Source organism: Geotrypetes seraphini, chromosome 10 (genome assembly GCF_902459505.1).
Source record: "Geotrypetes seraphini chromosome 10, aGeoSer1.1, whole genome shotgun sequence".
Taxonomy (NCBI): Eukaryota; Metazoa; Chordata; class Amphibia; order Gymnophiona; family Dermophiidae; genus Geotrypetes; species Geotrypetes seraphini.
Genome location: NC_047093.1, coordinates 125,677,144 through 125,693,120, shown reverse-complemented (window position 1 = coordinate 125,693,120; position 15,977 = coordinate 125,677,144). Strand labels below are relative to the sequence as shown.

General features: G+C 45.7%; 1 protein-coding gene across 2 annotated transcripts in view; it reads left to right on the top strand.

Annotated features, from left to right (window-relative positions):
* The first annotated feature begins 2,076 nt into the window (after nucleotides 1–2,076).
* PLA2G4A (phospholipase A2 group IVA) overlaps nucleotides 2,077–15,977 on the top strand; it is a 120,378-nt gene continuing 106,477 nt past the window's right edge. The window contains exon 1 of one of the 2 annotated variants that reach the window (XM_033960800.1): nucleotides 2,077–2,279. The gene's annotated coding sequence lies outside the window, so the exon portion shown is untranslated. The remainder of the gene's footprint in view (nucleotides 2,280–15,977) is intronic. The other variant, XM_033960799.1, reaches the window with a different exon arrangement.

Here is a 15,977-nt window from a genome sequence, read left to right as displayed (position 1 = left end):
GCTAAGGCATTGGTGGAATGAAGCATTATGACATCACAATCTGAGCTCTAGAATGTGGCTACTTAGGATTTTAAAGTGTTTGAGGCTTGTGCAGATGAGGGCGGAGCTTAGGCATTGGTGGAATGAGGTATTATGACATCACAATCTGAGCTCTAGAATGTTGCTAGTTAGGATTTTCAAGGGTTTGAGGCTTGTGCAGATGAGGACGGAGCTTGGTATTGGTGGAATGAGGTATTATGACATCACAATCTGAGCTCTAGAATGTTGCTACTTCTGATTTTAAAGCGTTTGATGCTTGTGCAGATGAGGACGGAGCTTAGGCATTGGTGGAATGAGGCATTATGACATCACAATTTGAGCTCTAGAATGTTGCTACTTAGGATTTTCAAGGGTTTGAGGCTTGAGCAGATGAGGACCGAGCTTGCAGGAATGGGGCAGGGACAGGAAAAGAACTTACTGGGACGTGATGGGAAAATAAGTTCCCGCAAAGACGGAGAAAAAATTGTCCCTTTGTCATTCTTTAGAATAGTACCTGGCGCCAGGAACTGTTAAACTTTAGGTTTACCCATTTATACCAACTAAACTCTGGCAGAAAATCTCATGCCTAAATTAGCCACGGATCCTCCTTATAAATTATAGAACGCATCTCATCTGCCCATGACCCTTTCGTACCACATGCCCCCTCTTTGAATTCACATGTAAAATTTACACATGGCTCTGGGCATGTAAATATGTGACTGTAACTTTTAATGGATTCTAATTAGCACCGATGATTGTTAGTGGCCAATTATTGGTGATAATTGGTTTGTTATTCAATTAAATTGTGCATGCAAAGTGGGTATGCACTCAAATTTGCATGCACCATTTTTAGCATTATTATGCTTGCAAAAGATGGAGAAGTACACGCACGACCATTTAATTTATCAAAAGAAGAATTTAGAGCTTAACAGAATCTTAAAGAAGACACCAATATTGTAATTAGACACGCTGGCAAAGGCGGCGCGATTGTACTGCAGTCCAGGACAAATTATATTGATGAAATTATGACCCGGTTACTTAAACTGGGGGAATGTAGAATGTTTAGGACATAAACCTATGGTCAAATTGCAACAAGTTATTCTAGATCAGTGGTTCCCAACCTTGTCCTGGAGGACCAGCAGGCCAATCGGGTTTTCAGAATAGCCCTAATGAATATGCATGAGAGAAATTTGCATATAATGGAAGTGACAGGCATGCAAATCTGCTTCATGCATATTCATTAGGGCTATTCTGAAAACCCGATTGGCCTGGTGTTCTAGATCTGTGTCTGTATATGGCCGTGTGGGGGAGGATGGGCTGGGGAGGGCTTCAATGGCTGGAAGGGGTGTTCAACCTTTTGGCTTCCCTGGGCCGCATTGGCTGAAAAATGTTTTTCTGGGGCCGCGCAAACGCTGCAGCAAGACAGAGGAGGGAGCCGACAAGGCGGTAAACACCCGGGGGCAGCAGAGGAAAACACTGCATCGCCCTCGACTGGGGGCCGCCCAAAATACTTCACGGGGCCGCAGGTTGGACATCCCTGGTGTAGACGGAGACTTCGGTAGTCGGAACCTATGAACGGGACTGAGCAGGGCTTTAGATTCTTGCCCAGAAATAGCTAAGGAGAGAGAAAAAAAATTAGATTGGACAGACTGGATGGACCATTCGGGTCTTTATCTGCCGTCATCTACTACATTGGTTCCCAACCCTGTCCTGGAGGAACACCAGGCCAATTGGGTTTTCAGGCTAGCCCTAATGAATATGCATGAAGCAAATTTGCATGCCTATCACTTCCATCACATGCAAATCTCTCTCATGCATATTCATTAGGGCTAGCCTGAAAACCCGATTGGCCTGGTGTTCCTCCAGGACAGGGTTGGGAATCACTGATCTACTATATTACTATGTTGTGCATGTTTTTCCATGAAAAACAAAGCCAGGAGAGTCTCCTCTGCACTACAACACCTCGGGGTGGGGTTAGGACGAGGAGGCCAGTGAAGAGCGCGCTTTACTAGTCCCTGCCCAGCTGATTGCGGCAAGGCCCGGTCTTGTTGCCAGGCAACGAGGCACATGATCTGCAGGAAGTCTCCGATTCCGTGTCTGGCTTTTCAGGCTGCCAGCGAGGGGTAACTGCTCGCCCCGGTGGCTTCCCTCGGAACGGAAGCGCCTCTTAGCTCCCCTTTTCTCCGCCTCAGCTGGAAGGAAGCCGGCGCCGTAGCAGCAGCCGCAGCCGCCCAAGAACGCCGAGGAGCGCTCAGCCCCCAGTAAGTTCCAGCGCAGGGAATCGGATCGGTGCAGCGTTTACGAATCGAATCCCTTTCGCTCCAGCTTTGTACATGGGCTGCAAAAGGTGCGCGCAAAGTTGCAGCTGATCGCACGGGCTCGTTGGAGCCTTCGCCCAGTGCATGATGGAGTGAAAGTAAAAAAAAAAAAAAAAATTCAGCCCCCGAGAAAGGCTTAAAATAAGGGAAAACCTTTAATCGGGGCTGATCTTACAGAGTGCTGAATAGGAATTTTTTTTCTAATACAAAAAAAGGGGGAAAAAAATTAAATTGAATCAGGTTGGGCAGACTGGATGGACCATTCGGGTCTTTATCTGCCGTCATCTACTATATTACCCCTATTTTGCAGCCTGCTGTCCTGCCACGAAATGATATGAGACGGTGCTGGACAAAAGCAGCTGTTGCAAATTGTGCCCGAGTTTGATCCAGGGGAGGTGTTTTGAAGTGTCAGGAAGTTTGCCAAGTCAGTTTCTGGGCAGCATGGCATTGGGGCTGCCTTGCTTTCTCGTGACCCCATGATGGGCTCCTGTTTGTCATTTGACACCAGATACAGTATTTTGGCGGATATTGAAATTAGATTTTGGAACATAAAAATGGGAGAAGGGGTAAAACGCGGACCTCGTGGGATCTAAACCCGCACGTCCTTAAAAAAATCTGAGCTCCGCGCCGCTTGTAGGTAGTTTCTGGCTCTGACAGACCCCGGTGACATTTTAGCATAGGGAGGGGAAAGTATTAGGATCCGTCAGCGCTAAAATGTCACCGAGGTCTGTCGGAGCCAGAGACGAGTGCTGGAGCGGCTCTAAAACGAATCCTTTAAACTGGTTTCCTGCGGCCCCTGTAAATCGGCTCTGACAGACCTCGATGATGGATCCTAATACTTTTCCCTCCCTATGATGAGACGGATCGGTCAGCGCTAAATTGTCACCGAGGTCTGTCGGAGCCAGAAACTACCTACAAGCGGCACGGACCTCAGATTTTTAAGGACGTGCGGGTTTAGATCCGCGAGGTCCGTGTTTTACCCCTTCCCTAAAAATGGTGCTTTCAATTGCAGTGTAATCTTGTTATAACGGAATATCGTTTATAGCGGACAAGGTCCGCAGGTCCCGGCCATGCGCCTTTACGAGCATGCAGAAAAGCACCGCATATGACGGACAACCAATTTGGTCCTCAGAGCCGCTTTTAGCTGTAGTTTTGTTCGGCTATAACAGACAGGCAAGCTCCGCCTACAAGGCGCGTGGCGTGCTGGTGATATAGTATCAAAAAGTAGCCCAGAAGAAAATGATAGATTATTTTTCTTTCCAGTACAGTATGACATAATGCTTTAGAACAGGGGTCTCAAAGTCCCTCCTTGAGGGCCGCAATCCAGTCGGGTTTTCAGGATTTCCCCAATGAATATGCATGAGATCTATGTGCATGCACTGCTTTCAATGCATACTCATTGGGGAAATCCTGAAAACCCGATTGGATTGCGGCCCACGAGGAGGGACTTTGAGATCCCTGCTTTAGAACATCTTTTAGGGTTCTGGTGGTTTTGCAATCATTTTTGTGCCATACCAATGTTTTTTTTTTTTGTAAATCTTTATTAATTTTAAAATATAAATAGTGCAATACAATGAATTTAAACATTAATCAAGAAACGCACTTTAAATATGCAAATCATTAAAAAACCCCAATCATTTTCTCCCCCCTTAACTAGTAAAAGTAGATATACATTTATAATTTCCATACAATAAATAAAATAGGAATAACAAACAATAATACATTTCCCACCACCCTCCCTCCCACCCTGGATGTGTAAGGAGGTCAGATAAAAAGAAAAGGTGCTGAGTTTTGTTCTTGACGTTGCTGATATTCTTGATGTTCATCGATTGTACGTTGTTTCAAGTTGACCTAAATAAAGTTTTTAAAAAATGCAACTCTGGATATAATGGACTGTTTTTCCAGGTCCCTTGAAGTCCGTTATAACGAGATTATACTGTAGTAATTCTAATAAATAAACAGGTTATGGCAGTCACACAAATACACAGAACCAAAGCAAATTCTGCTTTTAGGTTTGCAGTTTTCAAAAGGCCCATTTATGTTTAATAAATAGCCTGTGGAAATTGTGGGTCTCCTAATCGAAACATGAAATACGTCTAAAAATCCACGATCAAAAAGGCAGGTTCTCGAAGTGCCGAATAATCGAAATGGCTTTTTCGACATATCCATGGACTTTTAGGCCTCTGAATCCCGCTGTGTGCCCAGAGCTGAAAGGGGCATTTTTGGAGGAGTGGTTGGGGGGGGGGGGATGTGGGCCATCCTAGTTTTATTGGAGGGATAATTGAACGTTTTGTGACTTAAGCAATCCAAAACCAGGTCTAAGTGCCCACAAGGTGTCTAAAGTGACCAGAAAACCACTGCAGACCCCCCCCCCCCGTGTTCACTGACCCCCTCACACCACCATAAAAATTGGAATAAAAACTTGGATTCAGATAGAGAATGGTGGTTAAAAATGTTTTTCAAATATCGGAATATACTGTTTATGAACAGAAAAATTGGAATGTTTCCGGATGTGTCGAAGGTTACCCCAAAAAAGCGGAAGCAATTTTTGCTTCTACGACCCCAGGTCATAAAGATGGGGGCAACCTTTACTCTCGGGTATCCCTGTAAATGTCCGATTAATCTTCAGGGTGTTAAATATATATATTTTTTGAAGCATCACAATTAATTAAATTTAAAGCGGGTAAAGTGGTTGTTTCTTCTAGTACCCCATTAAATCTTCAGCCACAAACTTTGTAAGAAAAGAAAGGCACTTATCTTTTTCTTTACCTTATAAAAATTGGAGTGTAAAATCTCCATGGATATCACCGCCACTCTCTTTATTATTGGGGACTAACTAACTAACCTCCAAAAATAACCCAATAATAAAGGTTAGTTAGTCACCAATACAATATAAAGATTGTTTCTCATTATTTTATTTTGTAATAATTTTTTGTGATGTTAGAATTTCCACTGTACAGTTACTATGTTTGAATTGTTAAGATCCTGAAAAATTGAAATTCAATAAAGGAAATAATTTTTTAAAAATCAGAATAAAAACATATATACCTGTCACGTGCATGTGTGACGTCAACGTCTGTGCATGCATGAAGGTCCTCCAGACGGGGCCCTGAGTCACCAGTAGGGGGTGCTGGAAGAGGCGCCAGAGCTGCTGGGGAGGAGGCGAGGCGCTGGCTAACTGCCTACAGGATGGGCCTCTTGCTGCGAGAAGCACGTCCTGTAGACAGTCAGCTGGCGCCTCTCCTACCTGGCGTCTTGCGGCGCACCTGGAACCTCAGGCGGCACAGAATTTGCGGTACACTGGATTAGTACATGGTAATGTAGTTGCGCTGATTAACACAGAACATTCCCCCCTGTGCCAAAAAAATAAAAACAATTTTTAGTGAATGGGTAACATAAGAATTTGCTGCTGCGGCGGCCCTCTGGTCAAAGACCAGCGCCCTAACTGAGACTGAGACTAGCCCTATCAGCGTACGTCCTTGTTCAGCAGGAACTTGTCTAACTTTGTCTTGAATCCCTGGAGGGTGTTTTCCCCTATTTGAATCCCTGGAGGGTGTTTTCCCCTTTAACAGCCTCCAGAAGAGCGTTCCAGATTTCTACCACTCTCTGGGTGAAGAAGAACTTCCTTACGTTTGTACGGAATCTATCCCCTTTCAACTTTAGAGAGTGCCCTCTCGTTCTCTCTTCAGTACCTTTTTGTGTTCTGTTCCAGTAGGAACTTATCCAACCTTGTCTTGAATCCCTGGAGGGTGTTTTCCCCTATAACAGCCTCCAGAAGAGCGTTCCAGATTTCTACCACTCTCTGGGTGAAGAAGAACTTCCTTACGTTTGTATGTAATCTATCCCCTTTTAACTTTAGAAAGTGCCCTCTCGTTCTCTCTACCTTGGAAAGGGTGAACAACCTGTCTTTATCTACTAAATCTATTCCCTTCATTATCTTGAATGTTTTGATCATATCCCCTCTCAGTCTCCTCTTTTCAAGGGAGAATGGATAGGGAGCCAATGAAGTGACTTGAGGAGATGGGTAATATGGATATAGTGACACTGGCGGAATATGAGGCGTGTAGCAGAGTTCTGAACAGATTGAAAGGGCGAGATACAGTTTAGCGGAAGGCCAGTAAGAATAAGTTTGCAGTAGTCTAGGTGAGAAGTATGGATGAGGATCTTGCCAGTGTGCTCAGAAGGAATGGGTCTGATTTTAGCGATTATTGTAGAGAAAGAAACAACAGGTTTTAGTAATCTGTTGCATACGTGAAGAAACAATGTGCGGCAGCGGCAAAGAAAGCAAATAGAATGTTGGGCATGATAAAGAAGGGAATCACGAGTAGATCGGAGAGGGTCATAATGCCGCTTTATAGAGCAATGGTCAGACCACACTTGGAATACTGTGTCCAACACTGGTCTCCCTATCTAAAGAAGGATATAAAACTGCTCGAGAGGGTGCAGAGGCGAGCAACGAAGCTGGTAAAAGGTATGGAGAACTTGAACTACGAAGAATGGCTTAGAAAACTGGGACTGTTCTTCCTTGAGAAGAGGAGACTGTGAGGGGATATGATTGAGACTTTTAAAATAATAAAAGGAATCGACAAGATAGAGCAGGACAAAAAGTTATTTACGATGTCAAATGTGACTAGGACAAGAGGTCATGGACTGAAGCTGAGGGGGAACAAGCCCAAGGCAAATGCCAGGAAGTTCTGCTTCACACAGTGAGTGGTGGACACCTGGAACGCTCTCCCGGTGGAGATTGCTGCAGAACCCACCGTTCTAGGATTTAAGGGCAAGTTAGATGCACATCTCCTCAGAAGGCGCATAGAGGGTTACGGGTGACTAAGTTTTTTCGCCAGGTTACACCTGGCTGGGCCTCCGCGTGAGCGGATCACCGGACTTGATGGACCCAGGGTCTGATCCGGTGATGGCAGTTCTTAAGAGGCCCAGTTTCTCTAATCTCTCACTGTACGGCAACTCCTCCAGCCCCTTAACCATTTTAGTCGCTCTGCGACATGACAAAATTACCACGAGATGTTTCAGCACGCCCCCGCAATATGCCATTTTTTGCTGCAGTAACTATGCATTAGCTTTGTAAAAGGGCCCCTAGGAGTGCTGTTGCCTCTGACAGATGCCTGCCAGCAAACGTAAGCAAATATAAAAATGCAGAATTTCTTGTCTCATTGATTTAATGGACCCAAATGCTCTGAATACATTTGTGTCTTCATTGAACTTATGGTTATGTAATCTATAAATCTGTTGTTATGTTATGAGTAGCCCACATGAGTTTGCATTTATCAGCACTTACCCTAAAGCAGAAAAAAAAAAAGAAATCTTTTTTTCTAGCTTTGTTTTTTCTGTTTTCTGCTTTCCTCATCTTCTCTTCACTCTTCTTCCATCCAACATCTGCCCTCTTTCTCTTCCCCTTCCATAAGCTGTTTGCCCTTTCCTCCTTTCAGTCTGTGCTCTCTCTCTCCTTTTTACATAATTCATTCCACCTTCATCCCTCTCTCTATTTTTCCCTCTCCTCCCCCCAGTTCTCTGGCATCACCTCTCCTTTCCGTACTTTCTTTCCACTCCATAGTCTGACATCTGTCTCCTTCCCATCCATCTTGCCTCTCTGTCCCCTCCCTACCATGGTTAGTTTGACACCTCTCTCCTTTTCTCCCTCCAGGTCTGGTGTCGTTGTCTCCCTCTCCATTCTCTAGCCTACTAGTACTACTAATTATTTCTATAGTGCTAGCCAGATGTATGCAGCACTGTACAGAGTCATGAAGAACACAGTCCCTGCTCAGAGGAGCTTACAATCTAAACAGACAAGACAAACGAATAGGATGCCACGAATACAGTTTAGTTTGCCATGGATATAGTTAAGGGAAAGGTTAATCGCAGGCTTGGTTGGTGGGCAGTGGGGAATGAGGTTATGGACTGATATAAAAAAGATAGGTTTTCAGTCTGCTTTTAAACAAGGTAAGGGAAGAGGTGTGGTGGACGAACTCGAGTAGTTTATTCCAGGCATAGGGGGCAGCTAGATGAAAGGAATGAAGTCTGTGGCACCTCTACCCTCCTCCCCATGGTCTGGCATTTCTTTCTTCTCCCTTTCCCTGGTCTTCCTTATCTCCCCCCCATTTGGCAGCTTTCTCCATTACCCCAATCAGATGCAGCATTTCTCTCCCCTCCTCCCATAGATACCTCTCTCTCAGGACGTTGCAGAGAGAAAGCTCTTGCTTTGCTCCTGTGGTTCTGTGTCTCTGTTGAAGCTGTATGAGTTCCCAGAGGCGGCAGCAGCGATTCCTACCTGCTGCCTGCCGCTGACCTAGATGCTTTCTCCTTTGCTGTAAAAAAAAGAAGTTCATGGCAGAGGGGAAGCTTCTGGGTCAGCGGCAGGCAGCGTGTGGGAATCGTTGCCGCCACCGGAGACCCATTCACCTTGAAGAGAGATGCGGCTGTGTGGGAGGAGAGCTGGGAAGCATGGGGACTCAGAGAGGGCTTCCCTATTACTCCGGGAATGCCATGATAATGGTTTCCATTCCCCAGGCACTATCATGGAATGGTCCTTCATTACCACACTATCCCCAGGGAATTTTTTCAGTGCTCCCAATTACCACTGTAATTACCATGGTAACCATTCCTGCGTCACTCTCTAAATTGGGACTTATATGAAGTTCACTGCTCTACTGTGGCCCCTGCTACCTCCCATTGGCTTGTTATGTGCAATTTTTCTTTTGGATAGATGCACTGTGCACAAACACATCTGAGAACTGGCCATTTTCAAAACAAAAAGATGGCTGTCTTCTTGTTTTGATAATTGTCATGTTTGCTACTGGATGTTTGTGCAACGTCTAAACTTCGCTTTAGATGTCGTATCGAAAATGCCCCTCCACATCTTCCCATTGTCCTTGACTTGCGGGCGAGTAATTTTAAAACACAAAGGAATCTTGCTAATGCATACCACTATCACATGGATATATTTTGCATATAAGAGGCAGGGAGAACTTTCTTGAAAGGTGAGCATTTTAGGTATGCTTAAGTAAACGTATAGACATCTAAACGATGTACAGTACTCTCCCGATATTAGCGAATCTTGAAAAATCGCAAATACGGTTTTTCGTGGGAGAGGCAGGAGAGAGCAGCCGGAGCGCCGGCGAGTGAAGGAAATCACTCGCTGTATGCTCCGACCGCCTCTTCCTGCACTAAAGTCGGGCCTTACCAATCAGGAGCGGCCTCTCCAGCTGTCCTCTCCTAGTCAGCGGTTCGCGGTCAGAAAATACCGCGAATGACCGGGACTGCGAACCGACGACCATGAATGACCGGGGGAACACTGTATTTTCTAGCAGCTCTACCTATGTGGGGAACAGCATTCATTACTTAAGAAGATAGTGCTGGCACCCACATAGCTTGTTGAGCAAAGTTAAGACAGCCTTTTCTGTGGTCTGATTTGTTGGCTTAGCTATGTGGGCCCCAGCATAACTCCAACCTCCTCCTAACCTTTGCCCCCAGAATTCCCCTCCGCTGCCCAGTGTTGACATGGCTGGTTGGTTCTGATATTCAGTGGCACAACCTGGTTCGCTGAGTGCTTTAAATGTCAGGCCCTTTATAAACACTTCATGCAGACTTTGCTGGATGGTCTTCAAAAGTGTTCGCATACTTTGAAATTGTTTTGCCTTGACTCCTGGGAAACCTTGCAAACCTTTTCCTGGGAACACCTCTGCTCGGTCTAGGCAAACTGTTATGAAACCAAACCTAAGATAGATAAAGACCACTTCCATTTAATAACATATGTTTCTATTTTAAAGCTTAGCTTCCTTCCATATTTAATTTGACTTTCAAATATGGTTGCAAAACCAGTAGGCGTGTGTTATCAACATGTGCCCTAATTTTTTCCTGGCTAGAACTGAGAATGTTTTGTTTCGAAACGCATCTTCCTGATTTGACTATCTTGTTCCTTCTCTTGTCATTGCATTGATGGTTCTATTAATTCTTAACTACTGCACCATATTTTCCGTTTAGTTAAATGACAGCCTATATATGTTAAACAGGTTTTGAAAACTTTGCTTTTTGTCAGTTTCTTGTCTAAATTCTGGTGCTAGACAAAATCTTATATTATGCATTGCTGAAAAAGTGATATTTGAGAAGATGAAAACCTAGTATTTACAATAGCTGTGTGCAAACATTTTAGGTTCAGGTAAGATATTAAAAGAATGTGTATTTGATCTCGGTTCAAGTTTCTTTTGACTATTAATGTTCTAGTGCATGTTTAGATATGGCACGGAAAGATTATGGGCACTTGGACATATTGAATTTGGCATTCCATATCTGGTGCTGAGAGGAACTGCCATGGGGGGTCTGAAGCGGCCCACTGCTGATATAATACCAAGAATCGAGGCTGGATGAAAAGTCTAAAATTGGAGGGAAAACAGAAGGAAACACTGGACGAGGAAAGGAAGAAAGCAATAGGATGGAGCAGGAAGGACTAGTAGGACATAATTTTTTAAAAAACTGTTTCTGTTCCATCCCCGCAGCTCGGTCCCCGTCTCCATCCCATGTACAGGGAGTGAGGAGAGAGAGATCCATGGTGCATCTCTCCCACGCCCTCTACTGGTGTATCCAACATTTTCCCTCTCTCATCCCCCGGATCATGTGCAACATTTTTTTACTATTGCTCACCAACCCCACGCCCAACATTTCTCCTTCTGTCACCCCTCTCCTTCACCGTGCCACACCTTTCCCTCCATCACTATGTCCAACATTCCTTCCCCTTGCATCCCCTTCAGTCTGTCCTTCTGTTCCCTCTCCAACACCATATCCAACATTTCTCCCTCTCATCCTTCTCTTCCCCATGTATTTCTACCTCACTCCACTCTCTCTCTGCCCAACATTTTTCCTCTTTCTTCCTTTCCCCATGTACACCATCTTTCCCTCTCACTTACACACTCAGCCCCAACAATTCTTCCTTTGTATCCCCTCCCTTGTGTCTCAAGTTCATTCCTTCTGTTTCCCAAGTTCGCGTCCCCCCCTCCCTACTTTCCAACCTTTGTCCCAAATTCATGCCCCTCCCATGTCCCAATGCGCTCCTTTTCTCCCCCGTTCTCCCTTCTCTCCTTTACTTGTTCAGGACTGTCCAGCTGGGCATGCCCCCGTCTGCCGAAGCCGGATCAGTGTCCCCTGCAAGCGTGTGTCCGTCTTCCTTCCAGCTTGGCTGCTCCTTATTTTCAGCGCTGGGACAATGTGCAGCGGCTCTTGCATGCTACATGCTGCTGACCTGGTTCTGGCGCTGAGGACAAGGAGCAGCCAAGCTGGAAGGAAGACGGACACGCATTTGCAGGGGACACTAATTCTTCACAGACCAGCAGGAAATTTATGCAGACCGGCACCGGTTCGTGGACTGGCGGTTAAAGAACTCTGGTCTAAGGGATTAGACATCCATTTAAGGCAATAGACATCGGAGACAACAGTGTGGCCACAACAGAACTGGCAAAGGTAAAGGGGTGGGGATGGGACCGTTGAACATGCACCCTCAAGGTCTGCCACACCCACTCATTCTAAAAGGAAGTTTTTGGGTAAAGGACTGCAACTACAATGTTTCTTTTTCAAGCTACTTGTGACCCCAGAGGACAGAGAGAGGGTGGCAGCTGGAGGGGTAGGGAACAAAAAAGATGCTGGATAGTTTGGGGGAGTGGGAAAGCAATGGAATAGGAGAACCTGGCACTTTGGGAGTACGGAAAGGAAGATGCTGAACATCTGGGGATGGGGTGTACGGAATGGAAGGGGAAATACTGGTGTACTGGAGGGATAGTGCTTGGGTGGGGCACATGGCTGAAGGCTTTGAAAACTGGATTGAAACATGGGAAGAAACAGACTGGAAGGGAGACCAAAGAAAAGAAACTATAAATACGTGGAGACTCATGGAATTCTTTTCAACTCCTCTGATCGTGCGTTCTGTATTTGTTGTTTCGTTGGGGCTTAGCTGAAGATGGTGAGGCAGTTTGCGGGGGAATAGTTTGCCAGTGAGGGGGACAATTTGCGTGGCAGTGGTGCATTTGTTGGGGGGAGTTGTTTATGGGAGAAGCAGTTTGGGGGATGTCGTCAGTTGTGGGGTAGCATTTGGAAGCGGGACAGTTGCCGAGGGTTATTTTTGGAGGTTGAGGGCCATTTGCATTTTGGGGTAGGACAGTTGCATGTGTGTGTGCACAGTATTCACCATGAGTGCGTGCTTTTGTCCCCCTAGTGTGTACATGTGTGATGGTTCATGAAAGGGCACCCTTTGGGGACAGTGTGTGCTTTCTTTTTAAACAATGCATGGTCTCTCGGAACTGTGAAGCTAGGCGAGGCTTGGATGGACCAGGAACAGCAAGAGAAAAGGGGCTGGCTTAGGGGGAACATAACAATTGCCGCTTCTGGGTCAGACCAGTGGTCCATCGTGTCCAGCAGTCCGCTCACGCGGCGGCCCCTAGGTCAAAGACCATTGCCCTAACCGAGATCAGCCTCGCCTGCGTACATTCCGGTTCAGCAGAAACTTGTCTAGCCTTGTCTTGAATCCCTAGAGAGTGTTTTCCCCTATAGCAGACTCCAGAAGAGCATTCCAGTTCTCCTACCACTCACTGTTCTTTGCTCTGCTCCAGGCTCAGCACCTACCTTTTCTTCCCTGTAGGCACTAGGCAGCTTGGAAGGGAGGGGATGGAGCAGGATGTCCTTGCTGCACTGGAATCTAAAAATAAGTGGTGGATCTGTGTTTCAGTCCGCTCCCCTGTAAATTAAGCCCTGGTGAGTACTATTAATGCCACCCGAAAAATACCCCCCATGACATTTGGTGATGATATGAAACAACATGTGAAATGTTCTTTTAGTTTTTTGTGGCTGGCGTAACGATTATAGCAGTTGACCTGGTCTCGCCGTCTCTGGATAGGTACATAGAACCAGTGTGGCATTCTTCAGGGTGTCACACTGAATATAGTAGAGGGTGTTTGTAATCGTAGCTTAAAGGGCAAAGAGGTCAAATAATTACTGTATAACCGGATAAGACTTCTCAGTATGCAAATAAGCAACATATATATCTGACTTATAAAGTAAGTAAAGTGTTCACATACACTCATAATTGTAAAATTTGACCAAGAGCGTTAGCTCTTAGAGCCAAACCCACCGCCCCCATCACTGTGTATGACTTATTTTGAAAAAGAGCTTAAAAAGGACAAACTGTTCAAGTGCTCAACTAATTTTCAATGGCAAAAGAGAGAAAGAAGTTCCCACTTAGCTTTCAACTGTGTCAGCAGGTCCCGACATGGACCATGTTTCGAAATTCTCCCTCCTCCCAGTTGCACTTCTCTTCACAAAGCCGCGGCTGTGGTTCCTACACATAGCCCCAATGATGGATTCCCCCCCCCCCTCATGACCCCCGGAAGAAAAATAAAGAGAGGCAGGAGAGATGCTCACTCCCGCCTGGTACCACCAGGGGAGGGGCCTTAAGTGTCTGAGCCAATCAGGACCTTAGACTCCTCCCTCTGTATCCCAGTGGGCAGGGGGCCTTAGGTGTCTGATCCAATCGGGGCCATAGGCCCCCTCCCCATGCATCTCAGGATGCACCAGGAAGGGGAAGGCCCACCGTTTTGGAGGCGGGCCTGCGAGCAGAAGGGACTGAGCACCCGTTCTTCACATAGAGGTAAGGGGGTAGTTCGGGAATGCATTTGGTGGTAGGAGGAAGTGGGTATCCCTTCTGATGTTTTGTAATATATAGGGAGTGGAGAGGGGAGGGAGGTCCTGGCAGGGGGGTCATGGTGTCAGGAAGGAGTGGGCATCCCCTACCGATTTTTATTAAAGTACGGTGGCGGGGGGAGTGGGTTGCAGGGGGTTGCAGTCACGGCGGCAGGAGGGAGTGGGCATCACTCCTGCTGATTTTTATTAAAGCATGGTAGGGAGGTCCTGGTGGCGGGGGGGGGGGGAGGGAGAGGAGGAGGATCACTTTGGCTTAGCAGGATGGAGCTTGAATTTGTGGTGGCAGCAGAGAATGAGCATCCCTCCTGGCTCTATTTTTGTTCTGGGGATCATTTGGGGGCCGTCATGAGGGGAAGGGGCGGGCGGACAGGCTGAACTTTTTTTTATTGGGCAGATATTGTGCATGTGTCGCACACATAAGACACACACTATGGCAGATCTGTCAGTATTACCAGTCAGTTCGTGCCTTTGCGATGTTAGGCCTTCGATTGGATGGCTTGTTTTAGTATTAATGACCTAATTTTAATAGTAAAGAGGTTGTTTGCATGCCAGAGTTGGAGAATGTATGACCGCACGGAAAACCACGCGGTAAGCCGTTTTGAACAGTGGGTCGACAAATTTGGCAAGTCAAACTGGTTGCGACCATGGGTACACGATCGGAGCATTTAGTGCATCTGGGCCTAGGAGTCCATTCTCCGTTTCCTATCCTCTGTGTTCAGCCGCATGTAAATCACTATGCAAATGAGTTAATTCAGTCTCTTGTAGCTGCTCAGCAGGTCTTCCCCGCTATGCCTCATCCTTGAAATATTAGTACAGTAGCCTTTTTTTTTAAAAAAAAAAATTGACCTAAAAATGAGTACTTGCCAAAATGAATTCTTAAAGATAGTATATGTTCACTGTGTGCACACATACATCAAAACCACATGATTTTCTTATCGCTCGTAAAACAGCTTTGCAGAGCAGGCTTGTGCTAGCCAAACTCAGATAAAACATTTACACTGGCCTTACTGCTCCCAAAAAAAAAGAGTATTTGTGGTCAGTTATTTTTGTATAAACTTTAGTTAGCAAGTAGAGCTCCAAATAGAAACATGATGGCAGATAAAGGCCAAATGGCCCATCTAGTCTGCCCCTCCGCAATAACCATTATCTCTTTCTCCGATACAACATGATTTTAATTAGAAAGAATTTGAAATGTACATCCAGTGTTTATCCTAAATAAGACTAAACATAGCATATTGTCCCCTACTTAGTAACACTTAGCGTGTGATATATACGTGATATAAGTGAACAGGGGCCCCTATGCGTTTTATCACTGATGTAAATCAGGGGGGGGTATAACATTCATTAGGTGACTCCTTGTTGGTTCATGATGGGTGTGTCCAGAAATTCTTGCACCGTCATTAAAGTGTCTGCCATTTCTTGTCGAACGTTCTGCCCACACATCGCATGCATGCCTGGGAAAGTATTCTGATCACGTCTGCAGCTCCTCAATGGAAGCATAGCTTTAGCCTTTCAATTACCCAATTTCTTATCAACAACCTTCACTGTGTTTAACCCGCCCACATTAGATCTACAGTACAGTTGTCTGCCGGGAAACCCTTTCTGTCAATTGCACTTAAGGAACATTCGCCTGCATCAAAATCGGCTCTAGCTGGCACACGTTTAGTTAGGAAAGCTAAAAGGCTGGGTCTGGCTCCAGGTTACTGCTGACGATTACGATTGGAAGCTCTGCTCTTAGGTTCTTAGAAAATAAAAATGTAATCTTCCAAAAATACTTGCAGGTCTTCATGTAGTCTCTCCCCCCCTTTACTAAAAAAAACAATAAAACCAATCCTCTCTCTTTTTTCTTGTTCCCATCCCATCTAGAAAAGAAAATGCCCTCCAACCCGGCCAGCTGATGAGCCGTTCCCCTTAACTGTATCCATGACATCCTGTTTCTCTATCTTG